Below are 25417 nucleotides of genomic sequence, written 5' to 3'. Positions count from 1 at the left end.
GCTATGGTGACATTGTTATTGTGAAAACTAACACAGAGGAACTAGCAAGAGGTAATCCCAGATCCTTGAGCTTCTTCTGCTGCATCAGATATGAGTTTGGAAAAGTTAAATTGTAGGTTATAAATCATCTCACCTCTATAGTAGAAAGTAGTGGCACCAAGCCGAGAAGTTGGTCAACTTTGAACTTCTAAATGCTACCTAAAAATCCAGACCAACTCAAGCTGTGGATACTTGCTCTGGAATCGTTCTCAACAAATAGAACGCAGCATAAAAAAAATGATACATGCAAGAGACGCTGTAAAGAGACAACTTATTAGGGTCCCGTCCACTACAGACAGATTACATGCAATGCGTAGGGCCCCCGTTTTTCATGAACAAGCACATGTCAATTAATGAATGACAGGGCACTTTACAGCAGCATATACCTAGCCTCTTTCTGCTCCATCATTAATAAAAATTAGGGCTGTCAAACGATTCAAAATATGTAATCACGATTAATCGCATTCGTTCATAGTTGACTCAAAAATAATCGTGATTAATCACAGAAAGATATACTTTTTTGTCATTTATAAGTGTACCCTCGACAGATCATTTTTAAGTTGTTAATACAATGGCTGGGATGTGTCTTTGCTTAAATGGAATGGGTGGGGCGTGTCTGGGCGCGCTGCCAACGGAGGTGCTGGCAGACCCAGCTGCCGGAGAAAAGCGGGTTCGAGCCGGCGCTGTGACAGCGTTATCTCGTTAACTTTGACAGCCCTAATAAGTATATAAAGGCACATTTCCCCACATAACTCTATGGTCCCCAGTGGCGCACTGGTAATCAGACTGAGATTGAATCTCGGCCGGAGATGTGCAGGGCGCATGTGCAAATGTGTTTTAATTATGTAAAATGTGTTATTGTGTATTAAACAAAACACATGTATTTTCCATGAATGGGTTTTAGTGCATTAAATTACCTTCAAGTTTGATTATAAAAAAACATATTAAAATTGTATTGAATAGAAAAGTGTGAACATATAGGGGCCTCCATTTACTTAGGGAAATAATATTAGGGTGTGTACAGTAATATGTTTTTTACACACATTTGACACGCAGATCATGACACATTCAACATGTTAATATACTTGTGTCTTGACATTTATCTTTGTTTTAATTCTATGCGGTGAAAATGGGTATATTTCAGACTTGGTGGAGATTTGTGGTTAATTATGATTATTTATAGTTGAGGGACACGCGGTAGAAAATGGATGTGAACTGTGATTAATCTGATTTTATCATTTGACAGCCCTAGTTTTTATTTCACCCTTGATCCCTGACACAAAAGTGGAATCCTGACGTGCAGCTCTACACTGATTTCCATTGCAGCTAAATTAATGAATAGCACTGCATTTGGAGGTTCACGGTCCATACATCAACAGATAACGAACATTTAATGGGCCCGTAACATCACCAAATTGCATATTTTCCCATGAAGAGTTTAGCTCAAAGGTTACGCATAGACATGACTACAGGGTTTTAGAAAAATCCATCAATGACTATGTTTACATGCACAAAATTAGTCTGATTTGTCAAATAGTTAGTTGTTTTTGTATTTTAACACCTACATGTGAAGTCCCAGTATCCATGCACACACTCTAATGTGACTAAAGGTCATACGCCATTTGCTTCCCATACTCTGGGGGGTATTTTGAATCCCATATGAATCCCGTCCCTACTGTACTTTGGCACAAAACAATGAATACATTGAACTTTATCATGACAGAATATTGTAAACTCATTGCACTTTGAAGTAGAAATGAGTTCTATCGATCCATCCATCCATCCATTTTCTACCGCTTGTCCCTTCCGGGGTCGCGGGGGGTGCTGGAGCCTATCTCAGCTGCATTTGGGCGGAAGGCGGAGTACACACTGGAGAAGTCGCCACCTCGTCGCAGGGCCAACACAGATAGACAGACAACATTCACACACTAGGGACCATTTAGTGTTTCCAATCAACCTATTCCCAGGTGCATGTCTTTAGAGGTGGGAGGAAGCCGGAGTACCCGGAGGGAACCCACACAGTATTGGAAGTGAAATTGAAGGGTTTGTTAATCTGTTTACTGTTACAAACAGGACACGAGAGTTGTTACTTCAGTTTGAGATATTTCATAATAAATATTTTTCCCTTGCTTCTATGCAGTCTGGTTGAACACATTTAACTTTTCTTTGTACATCTCATAATGAGTTTGGAGTTTTGATTTGTGTAATTTCCGTTCGACTCTGCGACACTCCCTTTTCTGTGTCCAGACCGGCTCCTTACAAGTCAACAGCCTAGCTCTGTCCGCTGTTATATTGGCACAGATTACGTCTCTAATGGCTGTGCTGATGTTAAATAGCAGACAGCACCATTGAATGATCTTAAATTGCACCACAAACATGACACTATTACCAAGAAGGTCTCAGAACGGACGCAGGTCCGAAGCAAAAAAAGACTGGCGGGAGAAAGTCGTTTTGAAGGACAATGAAAGCAAAACATTCAAATGTCTCGGAGTTCATACAAAAGGCTCTGTGTATTGATGGAAGGGGTTTTAAAGCCGAAGGAATAGCACTTTTGTGCTCCGGTCGATAGTGTTCCAGTTGAAGGTTGCTATTGTTGTGTACAAGCTTGCCAGTTGTTTGGAAAACAGAGTTATTGCTAACCAGTTTGGAGTGCACAATTGCAGCGTGAAGAGGTTTGTCTCCACTCAATTTTTTTCCTTGTAATATGCCTGCTTCGTTCTTTTTATGTCATTCGTATTTCGCTCGGGAGTCCGATTGATGCTGGCAATCTCCATTTCCTTAGCTACCATCCATCCATCCATCCATTTTCTACCGCTTGTCCCGTTCGGGGGCGCTGGAGCCTATCTCAGCTGTATTCGGGAGGATGGCGGGGTACACCCTGGACAAGTCGCCCCCTCATCTCAGGGCCAACACAGATAGACAGACAACATTCACACTCACATTCACACGCTAGGGACCATTTAGTGTTGCCAATCAACCTATCCCCAGGTGCATGTCTTTGGAGGTGGGAGGAAGCCGGAGTACCCGGAGGAAACCCACGCAGTCACGGGAAGAACATGCAAACTCCACACAGAAAGATCCTGAGCCCGGGATTGAACTCAGGGCTACTCAGGACCTTCGTATTGTGAGGCACATGCATCCTTAGCTACCTTCTTAAATAAATCTCTGTTTCTTTCTTTTCTACCATTGATTAACTTCAAAATTGTTCTGTTATTTTTATTTGTGAACCAAAAAAAGTCTTCTTCATTCCAACTGTCGCCAATGTTTTTATTAAATGGTATCTGCTTCCGGGTTATATACTGCACGTTGAGACTGGCGCACGCCCGATACGAATGGGTCCTCTCTAGCAGCACACACCCGCTCGAGAGATCTGGGGCCGTATTTATCAAGCGTCTTAGAGTGCCATTTTACACTTAAGTCCTGAGAATTTGCGAAATTTAGTCCTCCTCTCAAACTTAAGAATAAAAGCTATTTATCAACTTTCTTAAGTCTAAGAATCACTCCTACTCTCCACGATATTTAAGAGACCTTCAGAGGTGTCCTAAGTGGTTAGGAGTTGCCAGCGGGGGATGGCACTGAGGCGAGAGAGTCGTGCGCAAACGTTCAGGGAGCGGAAGGATGTCCTGGCTTTGTTTGATGACGAGCAGCTGATCAAACGGTATCGTTTAGACAGAGCGGGTATTATTTTTATATATATATATATATATATATATATATATATATATATATATATATATATATATATATTATATATATTATTATATATAGAGGCACCCACACCAGTTTCAAATTAGTTGCCTAATTAATGAATTGGAAAGAAAAGGAAACATTTATTTTTGATTCATTGCCAATATTGTTTGTTTGTTTTGTATTATTGTGTAGGTTATTGTCAAAATATACACTACCATTGTCCACTTAAATATTTCTAAGATATTTTTTTATTCTTAGACAAGGGATTACCTTCCGTGATTGGTCATTTCTATGGACACAGAAATGACGTCACCTAAAATTCCGTTTACGGCACATAGTAATGTCGTAATTCAGCTCTGAGTGTGACACTTAAGATTCAGTCCTACACTTCGCTGAAAGTGTGAGTAAGACGCTTGATAACTAACTTTTAAGTGCAGCTTTCAGCGAACAATTTCTTTGCTGATAAATCAACTCTTAGCAGACTTCTCAGGAGTACTTCTAAGAAGCTTGATAAATACGGCCCCTGGTTTCCATGCGTATAATCTCGGTGTGTTAGTCCGGTTTCTCAAAAGCCGAATATGAAAAATGTTGTGATGTCCACTGGTGGTGTATCTGTGACACTGGATAATCTATGAAAATCAGTGAGCATTACAAATAAAAGGTAAATGCTGATATTTCAGGCAGCCTGTTATTTTGAGTGACTATCTATTAGAGGGTGTAATGTGCCGCACAAATGTATACTTCAAGCCCCAGTGCCTCAGGATTGGACAGCGGAGTAGATCAATCTGCTCGTCTTTATTTAGCAAGGTCACCTGGGACGTTTGCGGTGTTCGGACATCCATCGCAGCATTGTTGACTGCAGAACTCTATTAGGAGCCCCTTTACTCCATATCCGTCTTGTTTATGGAACGGACGCCTTGTAAATCCATTCTTATGGTTTCATCCAGCTAAGCCTCTATTGTTATAATTTACGGTTTACCCTTGTACCTGTAAGTAACCACTACTAAACACAGAAGTTACAATTGTCACCTGGCTTAAGTGAGCCTCCGTGAAATCAATCTGGTGTGTGTTGTAAGGGATTATCATCAAATAACGGGCTGCTGAAATCCAGGAGCAGTCTGTAGGTTAAAGTTCATATTGCTAGCCTGGTCAATAACTTATGATCTGACCCGTCTTGCTTTTATGGCTGCATTGTTATAGCGACTGTTCTTTGGTCACGCCGCACTGGGCAGGCCCCTCATAAAGGCCACCATTCGGGAAGACTTTTTTATGGTTCTAATTGGAAGTTGCCAGCATGCTCCTCGGGATTAGACCGGCAGCCCAGTTGGCTGACTCCTGATGGAACACTATACCCTTCCCTTGTTACCCAAGACACTGTGGGTGTGTAGAAGGGAATATATATTCTGGTGCAGTGGGCAACTTTAGCTCTGCTCTGAAGCGATTTGTCTTAGCCAAAAGGTTCCGTTGTCCTTCACAGACGGCTGGACGGCCACATAAGCGGAAAGTCTGTGTGTGTGTGTGTGTGTGTGTGTGTGTGTGTTTGCATGTGTGTGTTTGCGTGCGTGTGTGTTAAAGGACGGACACGATTATTGCATTGTAGGATCTTCGCAGACTCTTATGCCAAGCCAGCAGGGGGAGCTTTTGGGGCTATCTATTGAGATTGCCTGGGGAGGAAGCATGCTGACCCCTCCATCTCCCACATGTATATATACCAGAAGATACTACATGAAGACCCCGTATACTCCGTTATCAATCTATAAGTGGAAACATTTGGTACAGCCAGCAGAGCAGTATTGAAAAGCAAAAATAAAAAAAAAATACATTTTTTTTTACATACTTTTGTGTTTACCTGTATCTATCTCTTAGGCCAGTGTTTTTCAACCTTTTCTGAGCCAAGGCACATTTTTTTCATTGAAAAAATTCTGAGGCACACAACCAGCAGAAAACTTTAAACAATGAGACTCAGTAGCCGATATTGCCAACAAAAAGTTGTTCTCGCAATTGCATACTTGCCAACCTTGAGACCTCCAATATCGGTAGGTGGGGGGGGGGGCTTGGTCGGGGGCGTGGTTAAGAGGAGAGTATATTTACAGCTAGAATTCACCAACTCAAGTATTTCATATATATATATATATATATATATATATATATATATATATATATATATATATATATATATATATATATATATATATATATATACATATATATATACATATATGTATATATATATATATATATATATATATATATATATATATATATATATATATATATATATATATATATATATATATATATATATATATATATATATATAAATACTTGACTTTCAGTGAATTCTAGCTATATATATATATATATATATATATATATATATATATATATATATATATATATATATATATATATATATATATATATATATATATATATATATATATATATATATATATATTTAAAGTTAAAGTTAAAATACCAATGATTGTCACACACACACTAGGTGTGGTGAAATTTGTCCTCTGCATTTGACCCATCCCCTTCATCACCCCCTGGGAGGTGAGGGGAGCAGTGGGCAGCAGCGTAGCCGCGGCCGGGAATCATTTTTGGTGATTTAACCCCCAATTCCAACCCTTGATGCTGAGTGCCAAGCAGGGAGGTAATGGGTCCCATTTTTATAGTCTGAGATCGGTAGGTTGTGAGTTCAAAACCTACCGATCTCAGGGCGGACACTCTATATATATATATATATATATATATATATATATATATATATATATATATATATAAATACTTGACTTTCAGTGAATTCTAGCTATATATATATATATATATATATATATATATATATATATATATATATATATATATATATTTATTTTATTATATATATAAATAAAAGACATACTTGAATTTTAGTGTTCATTTATTTACACATATACACACACACACACACAACACTCATCTACTCATTGTTTGTACTTGAAAGTACAATGCTTTGTTAAGGGTTGAATTGTCCATCCTCTTTCTATTTTCTGTCACTATTTTTCTAACCATGCTGAACACCCTCTCTGATGATGCATTGCTGAGTGGCACGCACAAAAGTGCTTTCATCAAATGCATGAGAGTGTGGAATCTTCCATCTCTCCCTAGCATGGCCCAAAACCGGTCAATTCTTGCTTCCTGGGGAAGATCTTCCCTGGCAAGCAATTGATACTCCAGTACTTGTACCCGGAGGCTGGTCAGGTCCAATCGCAGCTGCGGCAGACTTTTTTTTTTGGGGGCGTGGCCTCCAGCTCCGGCTGAATACCGGGAGTTTGTCGGGAGAAAATCTCTGTCGGGAAGTTGTCGGGAGAGGCGCTGACTATTGGGATTCTCCCGCTAAAAACGGGAGGGTTGGCAAGTATGCAATTGTTGGATATGATTTTGAGTTTTTTGGTGTTTTCCTGTGTAGTGTTTTAGTTCTTGTGTTGCGCTCCTATTTTGGTGGCTTTTCCTCTTTTGTTGGTATTTTCCTGTAGCAGTTTCATGTCTTCCTTGAACGCTATTCCCCGCACCTGCTTAGTTTTCGCAATCAGACTATTTAAGTTGTGCGAACGCAATCCTTCTTTGTGGGGACATTGTTGATTGTCATGTCATGTACCGATGTACTTTGTGGACGCCGTCTGCTCCATACGCTGTAAGTCTTTGCTGTCGTCCAGCATTCTGTTTTTGTTTACTTTGCAGCCAGTTCAGTTTTAGTTTCGTTTTGCATAGCCATCCCTAAGCTTCAATGCCTTTTCTTGGCGGCACTTAGCGGCACTCGCCCTTTGTTTATTTTTGGTTTAAGTGTTAGATACCTTTTTACCTACACGCTGCCTCCCGCATATTGTGATCACGACAAACCATGTTCCCGACATCTACAAAGTAATTAGCTACCTGCTGCCACCTACTGATATGGAAGAGTATTACACGGTTACTCTGCCGAGCTCTAGCCAGCACATACACTCAACAATGGCACATTTGCGGATTATAATTACTGGTTTGCCAAAAATATTTTTAACCCAATTAGGTGAAATTACATAATCTCCCACAGCACACCAGACTGTATCTCACGCCACACTAGTGTGCCGCGGCACAGTGGTTGAAAAACATTGTCTTAGGCATATCCTGCTCAATTCAGGGGCTTTTAAATTCATATTGGATCCCAGTCGGGCACTATCTTTAAATTTTAAAAATGCAACCTGGATATATCATGATTTTAATCTATGTTTAAAACACTTACACTACCGTTCAAAAGTTTGGGGTCACCCAAACAATTTTGTGGAATAGCCTTCATTTCTAAGAACAAGAATAGACTGTCGAGTTTCAGTTGAAAGTTCTCTTTTTCTGGCCATTTTGAGCGTTTAATTGACCCCACAAATGTGATGCTCCAGAAACTCAATCTGCTCAAAGGAAGGTCAGTTTTGTAGCTTCTGTAACGAGCTAAACTGTTTTCAGATGTGTGAACATGATTGCACAAGGGTTTTCTAACCATCAATTAGCCTTCTGATCCAATGAGCAAATACATTGTACCATTAGAACACTGGAGTGATAGTTCCTGGAAATGGGCCTCTATACACCTATGTAGATATTGCACCAAAAACCAGACATTTGCAGCTAGAATAGTCATTTACCACATTAGCAAAGTATAGAGTGTATTTCTTTAAAGTTAAGACTAGTTTAAAGTTATCTTCATTGAAAAGTACAGTGCTTTTCCTTAAAAAATAAGGACATTTCAATGTGACCCCAAACTTTTGAACGGTATTGTATATGTTTAAAACACAAAACATATGTATTGAATATGCTTTGGTGTAAATTTTAAATATATTTTGCTCCACAGTCGTTTTTATAACCTACTCTCTGCCTACGTCTGCAAAAGGTTTGTTTGTTGAGGCGTTTCCTTTAGACTGCAATAGAAATCTTTGATGTACTGCCCTCTCCAGAAATAATTTTTTGAAGATGTACACTGTTAAATATATACCTTAAAGACAAAAGTTACCGCTTCATTTTTTTTCAGACAATTCCAGCTTCACCTCCACCTGTTCTGGCTTCCTCATCCTCGCCATCACCTACCCTGCTCACTGCTGTCAAGACTGGAGTGATTCTCTGGTGAGTCGGGGGGATGGTGATGCTGTTGTCTTACATTAGAAGGCTAAGCTAGCTAAACAACAGATCAAGCTAACGATGCTAACATATCATATCTGACCTACTGTTATTACTTGCCATTTCACTGTCTCCTCCGTTGCCATAAATAGTAGTCACTGAGCCCCCCATTAAAATATTTTTTGGGGAAAATCCATCTTTTTGTGAACGTCTGTGGTTGGTGATGAAGGACTCTTCTATGCACACACTCAGAGCAAATCATTCACAGTTGAAGGAACATTGCCACAAATTATAAAGTTAAAAGTAAGGCACTTTTTTACGTCAGATGAGGCTGGAAGTTTGTGTAGTGACTTAAAAGCAACCAACAACAAAGCATAGTCCCTCATTAGGTCTCATCATGGAAATGTTGTATACCGGGTCCTACATACCGGATTTTCTGGATCAACGGGCACACCGGATTATAAGGCGCACTGCCGATGACTGGTCTATTTTCGATCTTTTTTCATATATTAGGCCGCATTAAAGGAGTCATATTTTTTTTTTTTTTTTTCTAAATTGAAAACACTTCCTTGTGGTCTACATAGTATGTAATGGTGGTTCTTTGGTCAAAATGTTGCATAGATTATGTTTTACAGATCATCTTCAAGCCGCTTTCTGACAGTCACTTCCAGATGCACCGTTTTGTGGGCGGTCTTTTTTACGTGGCTCACCTTTAAAGTTAAGTTAAAGTTAAAGTACCAATGATTGTCACACACACACTAGGTGTGGTGAAATTTGTCCTCTGCATTTGACCCATCCCCCATTTATAGTCTTAGCAGCGTCTTCTCCCCGTCATCTTTGTTGTAGCGGTGTAGCGTGCAAGAACAGGAGTGGAAGAAGTGTCAAAAGACGGAGCTAACTGTTTTAATGACATTCAGACTTTACTTAAGTCAATAATGGAGCAGCATCTCCTCATCCGCCGGAAACAACAACAAGGTGTGTCCTGTGAAAAACCGTCTGACCGGAACTCTCTAATAACTAAAGTTCGTTGGGTGAATAATGTAAACTTACTTTTAGCGCTTTCATGACAAATTTACTGACAGATATAAATAAGTAAGAACTTTACACTACTTTATATTAGAAACGGCGACAGAGGAGGATGAATGTCCCATAACAAGAAGATAGAGAAATAGAAGAAGCTTATCAACTACGGTGTCGACACGGACTACAAAGGCAGCGTCGCACAATTTTTCAGGATTCATGCAGATCCCAAAAACAGATCAGCAGGTACCAGAAGGTAAGAAAGGTTGCTTTTGCATAATATTGCAAAACAAAACGCTAGATAATATGTCTTACCTTATACACACACCATAATAATACTTGTGTGTTTAATGCGCCGACAATCCATCAAGCGGTGCGGCTTCATAGCTTACCAAAGTCATAATAAAACATTTTTTTACATTTTTAAGCGCCCTGTGTAATGTTCTATATTTTCAACGGAACATATACATGTTGGTGTTGTTTACATGAGTCATATTGCCATCACATATGATGGCAATATGACTCATATGCAATGGCGGTATAGCTCGGTTGGTAGAGCGGCCGTGCCAGCAACTTAAGGGTTGCAGGTTCGATCCCCACATCCGCCACCCTAGTTACTGCCGTTGTGTCCTTGGGCAAGACACTTTACCCACCTGCTCCCAGTGCCACCCACACTGGTTTAAATGTAACTTAGATATTGGGTTTCACTATGTAAAGCGCTTTGAGTCACTAGAGAAAAGCGCTATATAAATATAATTCACACACTTCACACTTCACATTGCAGGCTACACGTATCTCTTATGTTCGACTTGTCATACTTATCATTACGCCATGTACCAAATAAAATTGCTTCGATGTCGGTAAACAAAACCAGAATTATTCCGTACATTAGGCGCACCGGGTTATAAGGCGCACTGTCGAGTTTTGAGAAGAAAAAAAAGATTTTAAGTGCGCCTTGTAGTCCGGAAAATACGGTATACTAAAAATGGCTGAGTGGTATGTCATGTCTGCCATCATTCAGGCCTGGTTGTTCCTCACTCCTTTGACAACTCCCTATGCTTGTCTGTGTCTGCCCAGGTGTTTCGAATCATTGTTTGTCTTTGTCTGCATAGGTGTTCCCTATCTTGGGTCATAACGAGCCCCATATTAGTTAAAGTTAAAGTTAATATTAGTATATCTCTTTACTCTTCAGCCTTGTGACAGTTCCTTGTACTTTTTGTTACGTCCCAGCATTCTCGTTCCTGATCAGCCTCGTTGTCGACCACTGCTCAGTGGCCTTGTGGTTAGATTGTCCACCCTGAGACTGGGAGGTTGTGAGTTCAAACCCCGGCCAAGTCTTACCAAAGACTACAAAAAATGGTCCATTACCTCCCTGCTTGGCACTCAGCATCAAGGGTTGGAATTGGGGGTTTAATCACTAAATGATTCCCAAGTGCGGCGCATGCTGCTGCTCACTGCTCCCCTCACCTTACAGGGGGTGAACATGGGGATGGGTCAAATGCAGAGGACAAATTTCACCACACCCAGTGTGTGCGTCTGAGTGACAATCATTGGAACTTTAACTTTAACTTTGCTGCATTGTGTACCGACCGTACTTTGTAATAAACTCATGTGGTGGATGGTCCGAATCTTAAACAGCAACAAAAGTGAATTTATTACAAAAGTTTTATTTACCCATAATCAAATGGTACAAGGTTGGATTGAATTGTCACGCAAACAGACAACGTCCTCCGAAGACTTTGGATGAATCGAGAATCATGCGAATCATACATAAGCTTGGTCTACTTGGCCATTTATGTGTTTTCCTCATGTGTCAAGTTCCCGTTGTTTTGGACCTGTTTATTCTGCAACCTCCTTGAATCCTTTAGCCATAACAAACAATCAAAACATTTTGTAGAATGGTCAGGCCGACCACTCGTTCAACTATAACCCACATATGGAATAGAAAAAAAAGAAACGAGCAGACATTCTTAATGCTTTTCGACCTCGCTCTCTCTCCAGACTTCGACAGACACAAAATATGGTTCAAAAGGTCAGAAATGCCACCACACTCACCTACAGCCTGTCTGCCAACTCCACCTTTGTGTCCATCCTCTGTCAAGTGCCTGACAGTTAAATGTTAAAATTATGGTTTTTTTTGTGGGTACCACAATGGAACATTTTAATTTTAACTCATATAGAATGAGAAAATGTATTTGATGCAAGCATTTTGATTAATACATTTCGACTTGTATGTCAAGGCACCACTGTAAATTAAGACGAGTAGAGTAAAACAGCAAAACCCAGACTATTAAAATCTACAACTTTCTGGAAGTTTATTAGTTTTGCACACCTCATCCATGCTGTCTAATGCTAGCAGACAGAGAGTCTGTGTGTATTCACGGGTCAATAGTAAAAGCACCATCTGCCCTCACCACTCATCCTGTTGCTCCCATATACACAATAAAATGAAATGTTAATGGATGCTAATGAAATGTCTAATTGTGGATGCGGTGCAACCATGCGGCACTCTCTCTCTCCCTCATTCGGCCTGACTGCTCCTCATTTATCGAGGCAAAACCTCTCCGGAGTTTCAGTGCAGTGAAAACAGCGAGAAAGGTAATAATAATAATAAACATTAAAAAACAATAAAACAGCTGGTATTATGCATACGGTTCGAGCGGTGTGTTAACGTGTCAGCTCAGAGGTGACATTCCTTTGTCCCGTTTAAATTGCGGTGGGACATTTCCAGGAGAACGGCGTGACAGCGATCAATTTTTTTTTTTTACCTCAGGAGCTCGTCAGAGATGGCCGACGCGGCCTCCCAAAGCTGAGTAAAGCTCAAGGCTCGTCTTTATTTGGCAGCCTGTGAGCCAGGAGTGGTCTCAGGCAGCGATTAGGCGGGCCGATCCCATGCGGGTCACTCCTTTTTGCTGCATAAGTGCAGGGGATTTGAAGCTTGTGCGTACCCTTGTAGCCTGAGTGAGCGTGGGAAGGAGCGAGACAAGTTGTAACAGGACAACATGATGGACGTGTTGTTGGAGGAACTTTATATTTTTCGGTTACTAATGCAGTTCCTTTTTTCGAAGAACGGGTTATTTTAAAGGGGTCATTGTGACGATCTGTCACTTCACTTCTCTTTGTGTTTCTTTGTTTTGTGCTTATTTCCTTTCAGCGCTCTTATTTGATTTCCATTTCCTGCATGTCTACTCTGAGCGCTCGTTTCCCTCACCTGTCCCTGATTGGCAGCCCGGCACACCTGGCTGCTTTTTATGCCTGCCTCGCCTGTTCCTCAGTGCTCGAGGATTTTAATTATGTTGAGGACCTTTTGGATGCATGACTGCTCCTCCTTGTTTTGAGTACAAATAAAGACTCTTACCTGCACGTGGTCCTCCTGTTTCCTGCATCTTGGGGTCACAACCGCCGCAGCCATGTGGGTTCCTGGCAGTCATGATTGCTTTCTACATTTTTTTATTGAAATTTTACAATAAATAAACAATAAATAAATAAAATAAGGTTAAAAAAAAATTGAAATCAATCAAATATTTACGTAAAACCACAGACAACTGCACTTTCCGAATGGCCTCAACATGGTGCAGCAATACACAAAAGCACACAAAAGGCTCATCAATCAACCACGTCTCATTCGTGGCCATTTCTGGAGATCAATTTCCTTTACATCTTTTAGGAAACCACCCCATATACATCCCGAAACTTCACAGAACAACCATTCAGTGCGGCGGTTCGATCCCTGATTCAGCCATCCTAGTCACTGACGTTTTGTCCTTGGGCAAGATACACTATATTGCCATAAGTATTTCGCCACCTGCCTTGACTCACATATGAACTTGAAGTGCCATCCCATTCCTAACCCATAGGGTTCAATTTGATGTCGGTCCACCTTTTGCAGCTAATACAGCTTCAACTCTTCTGGGAAGGCTGTCCACAAGGTTGTGGAGTGTGTTTATAGGAATTTTCCACCATTCTTCCAAAAGCGCATTGCTGAGGTCACACACATGTTGGTCGAGAAGGCTCTCAGTCTCCCTTGTAATTCATCCCAAAGGTGTTCTATTGGGTTCAGGTCAGGACTCTGTGCAGGCCAGTCAAATTCATCCACACCAGACTCTGTCATCCATGTCTTTATGGACCTTGCTTTGTGCACTGGTGCACAGTCATGTTGGAAGAGGAAGGGGCCCGCTCTAAACTGTTCCCACAAGGTTTGGGAGCATGGAATTGTCCAAAATGTTTTGGTATCCTGGAGCATTCAAAATTCCTTTCACTGGAACTAAGGGGCCAAGCCCAACTCCTGAAAAACAACCCTACACCATAAATCCTTCTTAACCAAATTGCCACTGTTGTCCTGGCAACCTCCAAACCCAGACTCGTCTTTCAGATTGCCAGATGGAAAAGCGTGAATCATCCTTCCAGAGAACAGGTCTCCACTGCTCTAGAGTCCAGTGGCGACGTGCTTTACACCACTGCATCTGACGCTTTGCATTGGAGTTGGTGATGTATGCCTTAGATGCAGCTGCTCGGCCATGGAAACCCATTCCATGAAGCTCTCTGCGTACTGTACGTGGGCTAATTGAAAGGTCACATGAAGTTTGGAGCTCTGTAGCAACTGACTGTGCAGAAAGTGGGCGATATCTTTGCACTATGCGCTTCAGCAGGTAATTTTCTGGCGCATTTAAAAATCAATTAAAACGCATTAGCAATTAAAACATATCTTATGTGGTACTGTCAAAATTAAAATTGCAAAAAAAGTATTAAACGTGACAAAATGAAGAAATAAAATATCTGAATTCACAATTTGTAGAACCCATTCGAGCTTCCGGGGTTGGCCGACATCGTCTCACAAGATGTAGTTTCTCTTTAAATATCTTTCTTGAAAATGGCCTTGCAAATATATGTGTTGTCTTGTCTCATCATAAAAGATGCAGACGAGGTGTGTTGGCTGAGTTACTAAAGTTTATTCCACAACGTGCTCATCCAAAACATCCCGCATGGCTAAATGGGGCTACTGCGCATGCTCTTCACTACTGTGGCATGCTGGGTAATGGAGTTGTTTGTGTTACCTAGCTCATAACATCACAATATATATCTGCCTTAGGCCAGCTAGAAGGCCTTACTGACCACAACTTGTGATGTGATTGGCTATCGCAACTGTCTGTCAGCTGTTTGTGTCCGTTCACTTACAGTGCACAGACGCCCGCATTGTTGATTCTGAAGGCCTCGGGCAGATTTGGTGCAGCATGGCAACATAAGCTAGCTGAATTCTGATTGGATAAAAACTCTATAACCTAAAAACACCAGCGCTGGAAGGAGCATGACACGACATGAAGAGAATATGAATACTTTGAAATATTTAGGGAAAGTAAATAAAAAATTACTTTTATCTTTAATTATGATCATGATTTCTGGTTATGTTAGGCCAGCAGAGAAGGCCTTGCTGGCCCTGACAGCACACCACTGGTTAAAAGAGACTCTACAAAACGATGTAAATGAGGTACAAAGCAATGTGAACAATTTCCATGTATAGATTATCAATGTTGTACAAAACGATTTCGCAAGTCTCCAAGAACAGAATATCAGAGAGAGAAAAATAATATTGTGATGATATGATGGAAATTAGAAAGTTCCAAGAAGACGACACAGCATTAAAACAGGAGATGGAGAAACTGAAAGAAGAGAATGCAACATTGCACCAACAGTCGAATGCCAAGCAGCAAGACAACAACCATTGGGACAACAGCAGTGCTGTGGAGAACATTAAAATGGAGATAGAAGCATTATGCCAACACTTGCTACTAAATAACACGTATTTGAAGAACTTCAGGCAGGAGATGGCTGCATTGAGACAACAGCTCAATGCCAGACAACAAGATAACACCAATCTGGGGAAAATCAGTGTTTTGGAATACATCAAAGAGGAAGCGAATCAGTTTACACGACTGAATGACATCATCATTGCAGGTCTACATATCAATCCTCGATCTTATGCAAGGGCAGTTGACAACAGAGGAGAACTAGACGACATGGACGCTGCTTCAACGGAGCAACAAATAGTCTACTTTCTGCAATTGAAAGGAATTGATGTCGATATTAACACCCTTGATGCGTGCATTTCACTGAATAGAAGAGGAAACAACACCATGCCAGTCACCGTCGTTAAGCTCGCCAACAGGAAATCCAAAATGGCATATGGCTGAAGGACATAAATGTGTACATGAACGAACACCTCACTAAACGCAATGCTGAAATCGCCAAGAAAACATGCGACTTGAGGAAACGGGGGAAAATTCAGGGAACTTGGAGCGGCAACTGCAAAATCCCAGACATCAAGGATTTTGACGAATGTTTAAACTCCCAGAGCAACCAAACCAACAAGGTGATGAAAAACAAACATTGACATTCAACTACAAAATTATAACGCTTCAAGGGATTACCGAACAAGAAGATCTGTACTCAGGTGCAAATTTGTCTACACTTATAGACATTCAGAGAGCAACACCAAAGATTGCTGAACAGGAAAGTATGGAACTGAAAACCTTCAGCACCATAGATCACAATAGTCCGGAATTAAATAAAACTATAGATCCAGATAGAAATGTTCTCTTTCATACCAGGAATAATTGTTTGTTATTATACAGACAAACAATATAACGAAAACTTTAAAATCAACAACAAACCGTCGATTATTCACTTAAACGGCAGAAGTTGGCATACAAACTACAACAGCGTGAAGTGTTTTTTTGGAAAAATTCAACGAACCCTTCAAAGTGATGGCAACCTCAGAAACATGGATGGATGCAAAAATATTTTTTTATTTTGACCTGGAAGGATATGAACTTAATTATATCAATGGAGCCAACAACAACAGAAGGGAAGTAGCTGTGTACGTGATGAACAACTTAAACTACAAAGTGGTAAAAAATATGTCATTAGCTATTGATGATATCTTAGAATGTCTAACCATTGAAATATGTCATGAAAACAATACATTTGTAACATATTAATCAGCTGCATTTATTGATCACCTAAGTCAAACATTGATATGTTGAATCAGAATCAGAATCAGAATAGTTTTTATAGGGGCGGTATAGCTCGGTTGGTAGAGTGGCCGTACCAGCAACTTGAGGGTTCCAGGTTCGATCCCAGCTTCTGCCATCCTAGTCACTGCTGTTGTGTCCTTGGGCAAGACACTTTACCCACCTGCTCCCAGTGCCACCCACATTGGTTTAAATGTAACTTAGATATTGGGTTTCACTATGTAAAGCGCTTTGAGTCACTAGAGAAAAGCGCTATATAAATATAATTCACTTCACTTCACTTATTGCCATTGTTTGAGAACGGGTTCACAAACTAGGAATTTTTCTTGGTGCAATCGTGCAACATAAAACACATATAACACAGATTTGGTGATAAAAAGAGCTGTAACTGAGCTATCAGATCTTGTTATTGTTCTTGTGCCTGATGGCCGAGGGGAAAAAACTGTTCAGGTGGCGGGAGGTGTGGGTCTGGATGGAGCGTAGTCTCCTGCCTGAGGGGAGAGGGGAGAATAGTTTGTGTCCAGGGTTAAAAGAGTCAGCTGTGATCCGACCCACACGCCTCCTGGTCCTGGAGGAGAACAGGTCCTGGAGGGATGGTAGCTTGCAGCCAATCATCTTCTCAGCAGCACGTACGATGCGCTGCAGTCGATGCTTATCCTGGACTGTGGCGCCGGGGAACCACACGGTGATGGAGGAGGTGAGGATGGACTCGATGATGGCTGAGTAAAACTGCACCAGCATCTCGGTCAGCACCTTAAGTTTCCTCAGCTGCCGTACATCCTCTGCTGTGCCTTCTTGATGAGGGAGCTGATGGTCGGCTCCCACTTGAGGTCCTGGGTGATGGTCGTGCCCAAGAAACGGAAGGAGTCCACAATGGAGACGGGGGTGGGAGAGTCAATCAGGGTGAGGGGGGATGGTGGGGCTGTGACTTTCCTGAAGTCCATGATCATCTCCACTGTTTTCTGGGCGTTCAGCTCCAGGTTGTTGAGGCTGCACCAGGACGCCAGCCGGTCCACCTCTCTCCTGTAGGCGGACTCATCGCCATCCGAGATGAGCCCAATGAGGGTAGTGTTATCCGCAAACTTGAGCAGCTTTACGGACTGGTGACTGGAGGTGCAGCCATTTGTATACAGGGAGAAGAGCCAGGGGGAAAGTACACAGCCCTGAGGAGACCAGTGTTCGAGGTTCGACTGTCCGAGACAATCTTCCCCAGCCACACGTGCTGTCTTCGGTCTGTCAGGAAGTCATTGATCCAACTGCAGAGGGAGTCGGGCCCGCTGAGCTGGTAGAGCTTGTCTCGTAGCAGTCCAGGGAGGATGGTGTTGAAGGCAGAGCTGAAGTCCACAAACAGGATCCTAGCGTAGGTTCCTGGGGAGTCCAGATGCTCCAGGATGAAGTGGAGGGCCAGGTTCTCTGCATCATCCACAGACCTGTTGGCTCTGTAGGCGAACTGCAGTGGGTCCAAGAGGGGGGCGCTGATGTCCTTGAGGTGGGGCAGGACCAAGCGCTCAAGGGACTTCATGACTACAGACGTCAGCGCAACCGGCCTGTAGTCATTAAGTCCTGTGATCCGTGCTTTCTTGGGGACAGGGACAATGGTGGAGGTCTTAAAGCAGGACGGCACGCAGCATAGCTCCAGAGAGGTGTTAAAATGTCAGTGAAAACAGGAGCCAGCTGATCCGCGCAGTGTCTGAGAGTGGAGGGGGAGACACCATCCGGAGAACTGGATTAAGGCAACTTTTACAGAAATCAGTCAAAAAATTACTTTCTTATGTTGATACTTCAACATTGACCTATTGAATAATAACAAACAAAAGTCCATAGGTGACTTTACAGAAATAATGTATAATCTGAGTTTATATCCTAAAATCACAAGGCCAAGCAGAATCTCAGGACACAGCGCCACACTTATTGATAATATTTTTTACTTATGTTTTTGATAATAATACCACAAGTGGTCTGCTAATATCCGACATCAGTGATCATCTGCCATTTTTTTTATAATCAATGAAGAAAACTACAAGAGGAACATTGATCACAAAAACACATTTCTAAGAATAAGCTGAGAACAAAGTATGACAGCTTTCAAGAATGACCTAAGATAAAAAATTTTGATAATATCATTCATCTCCTACATGAACCAAACTTAACTATTTATGAGAACTTTAAATATTGTGTATATGTTAATATGTCAAATATTTATTTATTTATTTTAATATCTGTTTACTTTCTTATGGTATATTAAATGTGTTTACCTATTTATTAATTTATTCACTGTTCTGTTGCGAACAGAGAACAAATAAATGGGATAAGATTGCTATGATATGAGAAGAGGTAGGATTAAATAAGCTCTGCTTCATCCTACTCCTTTTCGGAAATGATGTAATGAAACAACTGGAAATATGTGATGCATTACATTGTATTGTATGCATGTTTGAAATAAGCTGAAACTAACTAATCTTCAAGCCGCTTTCTGACTGTCTCTTCAGAATGCACATATTTTATGGGCAGTCTTATTAATGTGCCGATGTGTCTTCTCCCCGTCAGCCATGTTGTAGTTTTTAGTGCATCCGCATTGAGTCTATTAACAAAAATAAGTTAGAACTATGCACAACTTATTATTAGGAATGGCAGATAATTTTAGTATGCAATTGTGTAACCCAGGTTAAAATCTGCAAATATACAAGGCGTTTGTATAATAGTTCTGTGTCCTGTCCCTTTAAATCACAGGTGTGGTGCGTGTCATGTGACCTCTCGCCCCTCCCTGTCATGTGATCGCGCTGAGCCAATCGAGTCTTCCTCATTCAGAGGAGTGGGGGAGCCAGCCCACACCTGTGGACAGGTTTGTGTCTCCGTTCAACTTGAACAAATATTCACTCTTGCATTTCATTTACAGGGTTGTGCTTATTGTAACCTTGTAGTGCTTCCTGACTTAAATAGAGGAACTGTTGAGCAATGAATGAAATGAATAACAATGCTACATGCTATGCTAGTGGCGCCGAGCATTAGCATTAGCATTAGCATCAATTTGATAGAATGGGTTTCAGTTCATATCCTGTTTATGGTAAAGTCTGTTATTTTGACTTATACTTTATTAATTTACTCTGAGATGCAGTGTGTTTACATGCACAAAGGTAAGCAGATTACACAGTACTGTTGGATTATTTATTGAATGTAAATGCGCAGGCTATGTAGCACACTATATCACTTTTGACTGGTTTGTCCAGCACTTGGTGTTTATTGCATTTATTATGACTATTTAAGAATGTGTACACGTGGAATTTGAGTATAAAAGCCAAAGTTAAATAAGCCTTTAGTGCTAATTCAGATACTTTACTGGTCTTGTTCTTGGTCTTGCCAGGTGTTTCTATTTGGAACCAATCCATGGCGAGCAGGAACCGAGAGCTGGGGGCTACTGTGTCCACCTAATAACTAGCAGAAACTACTGGTCTGGTAGGAAGGCTGCCACAGCCTGTCCCCCCCATACACTCTATTAACTCCGGTGCATAATCCCACTCACTCCTTCTAACAATAACCCTTGGATATTCAATACAACCTCACCACCAAACCCTCGTGGGCCGTTGCATCAGTTCTGTACTCAGGACTGTACATATTTTCTGTTGTGTGACACAAGTTTTGTTGTTCAATTCCAATCCAACCAATAACTTTTGAAGTGCACTTATCAACCAATCTCTAAATGCAGTTGTAAAAATGTTGGGTTTTTTAAATGTTTTCCTTTTTCTGTTGTAAATATTTTGTTCTACACAATACATTTTACCTGCACCCAACTTAATTTTCTGTTTTTGTGCATTAGTGTTGTCCCGATACCAATATTTTGGTACCAGTACCAAAATGTATTTCGATACTTTTCGATACTTTTCTAAATAAAGGGGACCACAATAAATTGCATTATTGGCTTTATTTTAACAAAAAATCTTAGGGTACATTAAACATATGTTTCTTATTGCAAGTTTGTCCTTAAATAAAATAGTGAACATATAACATACTTGTCTTTTATTAGTAAGTAAGCAAACAAAGGCTCCTAATTTACCTGCTGACATATGCAGTAACATATTATGTTGTTTTCCATTCTATTATTTTGTCAACATTATTAAGGACAAGCGGTAGAAAATTATTATTAAATTATTAATCTACTTGTTCATTTACTGTTAATATCTGCTTACTTTCTCTTTTAACATGTTCTATCTACACTTCTGGTAAAATGTAATAATCACTTATTCTTCTGTTTGAATGCTTCACATCAGTTTTGGATGATACCACACGGTATCATCCGTGGGGTGACCGGGGACGGCGTGGCGAAGTTGAGAGAGTGGCCGTGCCAGCAATCTGAGGGTTACTGGTTCAATCCCCACCTTCTACCATCCTAGTCACATCCGTTGTGTCCTTGAGCAAGACACTTCACCCTTGCTCCTGATGGGTCCTGGTTAGCGCCTTGCATGGCAGCTCCCGCCATCAGTGTGTGAATGTGTGTGTGAATGGGTGAATGTGGAAATAGTGTCAAAGCGCTTTGAGTTCCTTAAAAAGGTAGAAAAGCGCTATACAAGTATAACCCTTTTAAGTATCAATTCGATACCAAGTGGTTACAGGATCATACATTGGTCATGTTCAAAGTCCTCATGTGTCCAGGGACATATTTCCTGAGTTTATTACTGTAATATAATTTTTTTTTTAAACTAAAAAAGATTTTGTGATGCTAAAAAATATTGATGGAATAATAGTAGTATCAACTATATACGCTCCTGTACTTGGTATCATTACAGTGGATGTTAGGTGTAGATCCACCAATGGCGTTTGCTTACATTTTGACGCCGGTGAGCTACGGTGTGTAGTGAAGCATGTTTACCTATTCCTCGTCCTGCAGGGATGATACTTGTAAGAAACTTACTATATTTGTCGTCATGGAGGCGAGGATTAGTGATTTATAAGTAGCTAAAAAACACTGCGGGCTGCGGATCGACTTTAGCAGCTACCTAGCTAGCCATGTCTTAAAGTACCTCTTCCTGAGGGCGTTTCAGTGTTATAACTTCACCTTTATCGTTAGTTTTTAAGCCAAAATGTGTCCGTTCTCCCTTTTCTGTCTACACACTGTCTGCTTGTAAGTACTCCGTGCTTGTGCATTGCCGAACATGCTCGTCTGCTCGTAAAACCAACAATGACGTGAGGACGACGGGGGTGCAAGGAGTAGCGGACCGTTACTTTTTAGAAGTAACCGCGATACTAATGAATCATATTCGGTATAGTACCGAATATGATTCATTAGTATCGCGGTACTATACCGGTATACCGAACAACCCTGCTGTGACCACCAGCTCCTGCAGCTGAATTTAGATCTTCTGTTCCCCACTAGCCCGTGTTTAATGTCCTATTAGTGCTAATAACACCTTGATATATTTTATCACGTCCCAAATACACGCTACATGTGCATGTATGAGCCAGTCTGCCCCACAACAAGAGGATAAAGTAAAATAAGGAACTTATTGACTACAATTGAATCAGAATGGCGGATTCAAGCAAAGGGCTTTGAGTAACCCTCTACCATATATGGAAATATCCGCTGACGTACTTAAGGCAAAATACGTCACTAAAGTCTCAAATTCCAAACGGCTGGTTTGGAGCAAGTTTTGAAGAAAGCAACATAGTTTTACAATTATCTCCGCCTTGCCTCCATGTTTGGATTTCAAGTTTTTAAAACTGAAAGGGGATCCCAAATACACAAAAACAGGTACCAACATGTAAGACATTTTAGTTTTACATAATGAACCCTTCATAGGGGACTTGTGTACAATTCTGACTTTTCTGACTATCAATGTTGTTGTCATAAGGTTCATGCATTTGGGCGTGAGCTTGCACATAGTTTTGAAGGTCTCTGAATGCTGTTTTGGGGTTGTTGTTTTTTTCAACAGTGGGCCATTTTGTGACAATACACATTGATGGAAGTACATATGTGGGCATTCATGTACCTATTGTTTCGGAAAGCCCAGAGCCGTGTATAGAGAGTATGGCCAACTCTATTTCAAAGTTGGTAGCAAACATGGCGCCCAGTAGTCACGTGAGGGGTTTTTAAACAATCAGAAAGAGTATGGCCAGAGGAGCTCCTCTTAAATTATTTTAACACACCGACCCATTTAGGAATAGTTACCAAAAAATACTGGTACTACTGTATACATCCGTAATCAACACCGACGTCATTTATACGTTCACACAAAGCGCCAATATTTGGGAACCAGTATAAATTGATAATTTAAAGGGAACATTTTATTTAAAAAAAATTGACATCAAAAACACTTCTTTGTGAGCTTTGCGTGAGTCCGTCGTTGTAGTCCGAGGTAGTCAATAAGCTCCTTCTTTTTCTCTATCCTCTTGTGGGGCAGATTGGCTCGTACATGCACATGCATCCTCCGCTGTTGCCATTTCTAATACAAAGTAGCGTATAGTCGTAACTTATATCTGTCAGTAGACTCGCTATGGAAGCATTAAAAACTACAACATAGCTGACGGGGAGAAGACGCAGTGGAATTAGAGGCATGTAAATAAGACCACCCACAAAAAATGGCGCATTCTAAAGGGATGCTCAGAAAGCGGCTTGAAGATGGTCTGTAAAACAATCTATGCAAAATTACATGTTATATAGACAAGGAAGTGTTTTAAATGTAGAAAACAAATCATGATACTTTTAAGCAGTGAAGATTTCTATTCAAGAAAAAAAACATATTTTTCTGTTATCTTGCACAAAAAATTATTATTTAAGAATTTGTTTCCCATGTATTTGTATTATGTTTGTGTAGATTGTCAGTCAGCGGGTCAAGTAATCTACAAAGGTTGAATGGATGCAACATCTTCAATTAACAAGAAGAGTCCAGTTGCCTATTCAACCTTTGTGAATAGTATAAAACTCCTTTAAAGGCCTACTGAAACCCACTACTACCGACCACGCAGTCTGATAGTTTATATATCATTAATGAAATCTTAACATTGCAACATATGCCAATACGGCCGGGTTAGATTACTAAAGTGCGATTTAAAATTTTGCGCGAAATATCCTGCTGAAAACGTCTCGGTATGATGACGCCTGCTCGTGAGGTCACGGATTGTAGAGGACATTTTGGGACAGCATTGTGGCCAACTATTGAGTCGTCTGTTTTCATTGCAAAATTCCACAGTATTCTGGACATCTGTCCTGGTGAATCTTTTGCAATTTGTACAATGAACAATGGAGACAGCAAAGAAGAAAGCTGTAGGTGGGAAGCGGTGTATTAGCGGCCGGCTGCAGCAACACAAACACGTAGCCGGTGTTTAATTGTTTACATTCCCGAAAGATGACAGTCAAGCTTTACCATAGGCCTGTGGAGAACTGGGACAACAGAGACTCTTACCAGGAGGACTTTGAGTTGGATACGCAGACGCGGTACCGTGAGTACGCAACCAGAATGTTGCCATAAGCATTTTGTTTACTTTGTATGTGTAATGCTGTACGCAGCTGCGGCTTCCAAACATTTGATCGCTTGCCCGTACGTGCGTGCCGCTATGTGCATGTCACGTACGTAACTTTGGGGAAATATATGTGCTGTATGAACTTTGGGGAAGTGAACGGTACATTGGGCTGTGGGATTGAGTGTGTTGTGCAGGTGTTTGATTTGTATTGGCGGGTTATATGGACGGGAGGGGGGAGGTGTTTTTTATGCGGGATTAATTTGTGGCATATTAAATATAAGCCTGGTTATGTTGTGTCTAATAGAGTATATATATGTCTTGTGTTAATTTACTGTTTTAGTCATTTCCAGCTGAATATCAGGTCCCACCCACCTCTCACAGCATCTTCCCTATCTGAATCGCTTCCACTGCCCTCTAGTCCTTCACTCTCACTTTCCTCATCCACAAATCTTTCATCCTCGCTCAAATTAATGGGGAAATCGTCGCTTTCTCGGTCCAACTGCTCTCGCTGCTGGTGGCCATTATTGTAAACAATGTGCAGATGTGAGGAGCTTCACAACCGGTAACGTCACACGCATATCGTCTGCTACTTCTGGTACAGGCAAGGCTTTTTTTTATCAGCGACCAAAAGTTGCGAACTTTATCGTCTATGTTCTCTACTAAATCCTTTCAGCAAAAATATGGCAATATCGCGAAATGATCAAGTATGACACATAGAATGGACCCGTTTAAATAAGAAAATCGCATTTCAGTAGGGTTTTAACAAGAAGAGTCCAGTTGCCTATTCAACCTTTGTTAATAGTATAAAACTCCTTTCACAAAAATTAAAAATACCAAAAAGTCAACACCTCTTGCACAAGACTAAAGGCTGACTTTAAAATCCTTGCAATGCTCAATGTTATGATATTGCAACTCACACAATGTGGAAAATGTAATTAGTGACAACCAGCAATAAAAACATTTTCTTTGTTGCTAAAATACTGTAAGGGATTCAGTCACATTTTCCACAAACTTGAATGCTCTCAAATTGTAACTACGAGCCCACAACCCTCTTCATTTAACAT

The 25417-nt window shown here is 40.8% G+C and overlaps 1 long non-coding RNA gene across 1 annotated transcript; it reads left to right on the top strand.

The window, feature by feature from the left end:
• Positions 1–8768: 8768 nt before the first annotated feature.
• On the top strand, positions 8769–20724 carry LOC133662843 (uncharacterized). Its single transcript, XR_009828177.1, has 3 exons — positions 8769–8859; positions 19632–19743; positions 20263–20724. It is a non-coding gene; the product is annotated as an uncharacterized LOC133662843 (long non-coding RNA).
• The last annotated feature ends 4693 nt before the right edge of the window (positions 20725–25417 follow it).

Source organism: Entelurus aequoreus, linkage group LG12 (assembly GCF_033978785.1).
Source record: "Entelurus aequoreus isolate RoL-2023_Sb linkage group LG12, RoL_Eaeq_v1.1, whole genome shotgun sequence".
NCBI lineage: Eukaryota > Metazoa > Chordata > Actinopteri > Syngnathiformes > Syngnathidae > Entelurus > Entelurus aequoreus.
This window is presented reverse-complemented; position numbering and strand designations above follow the sequence as displayed.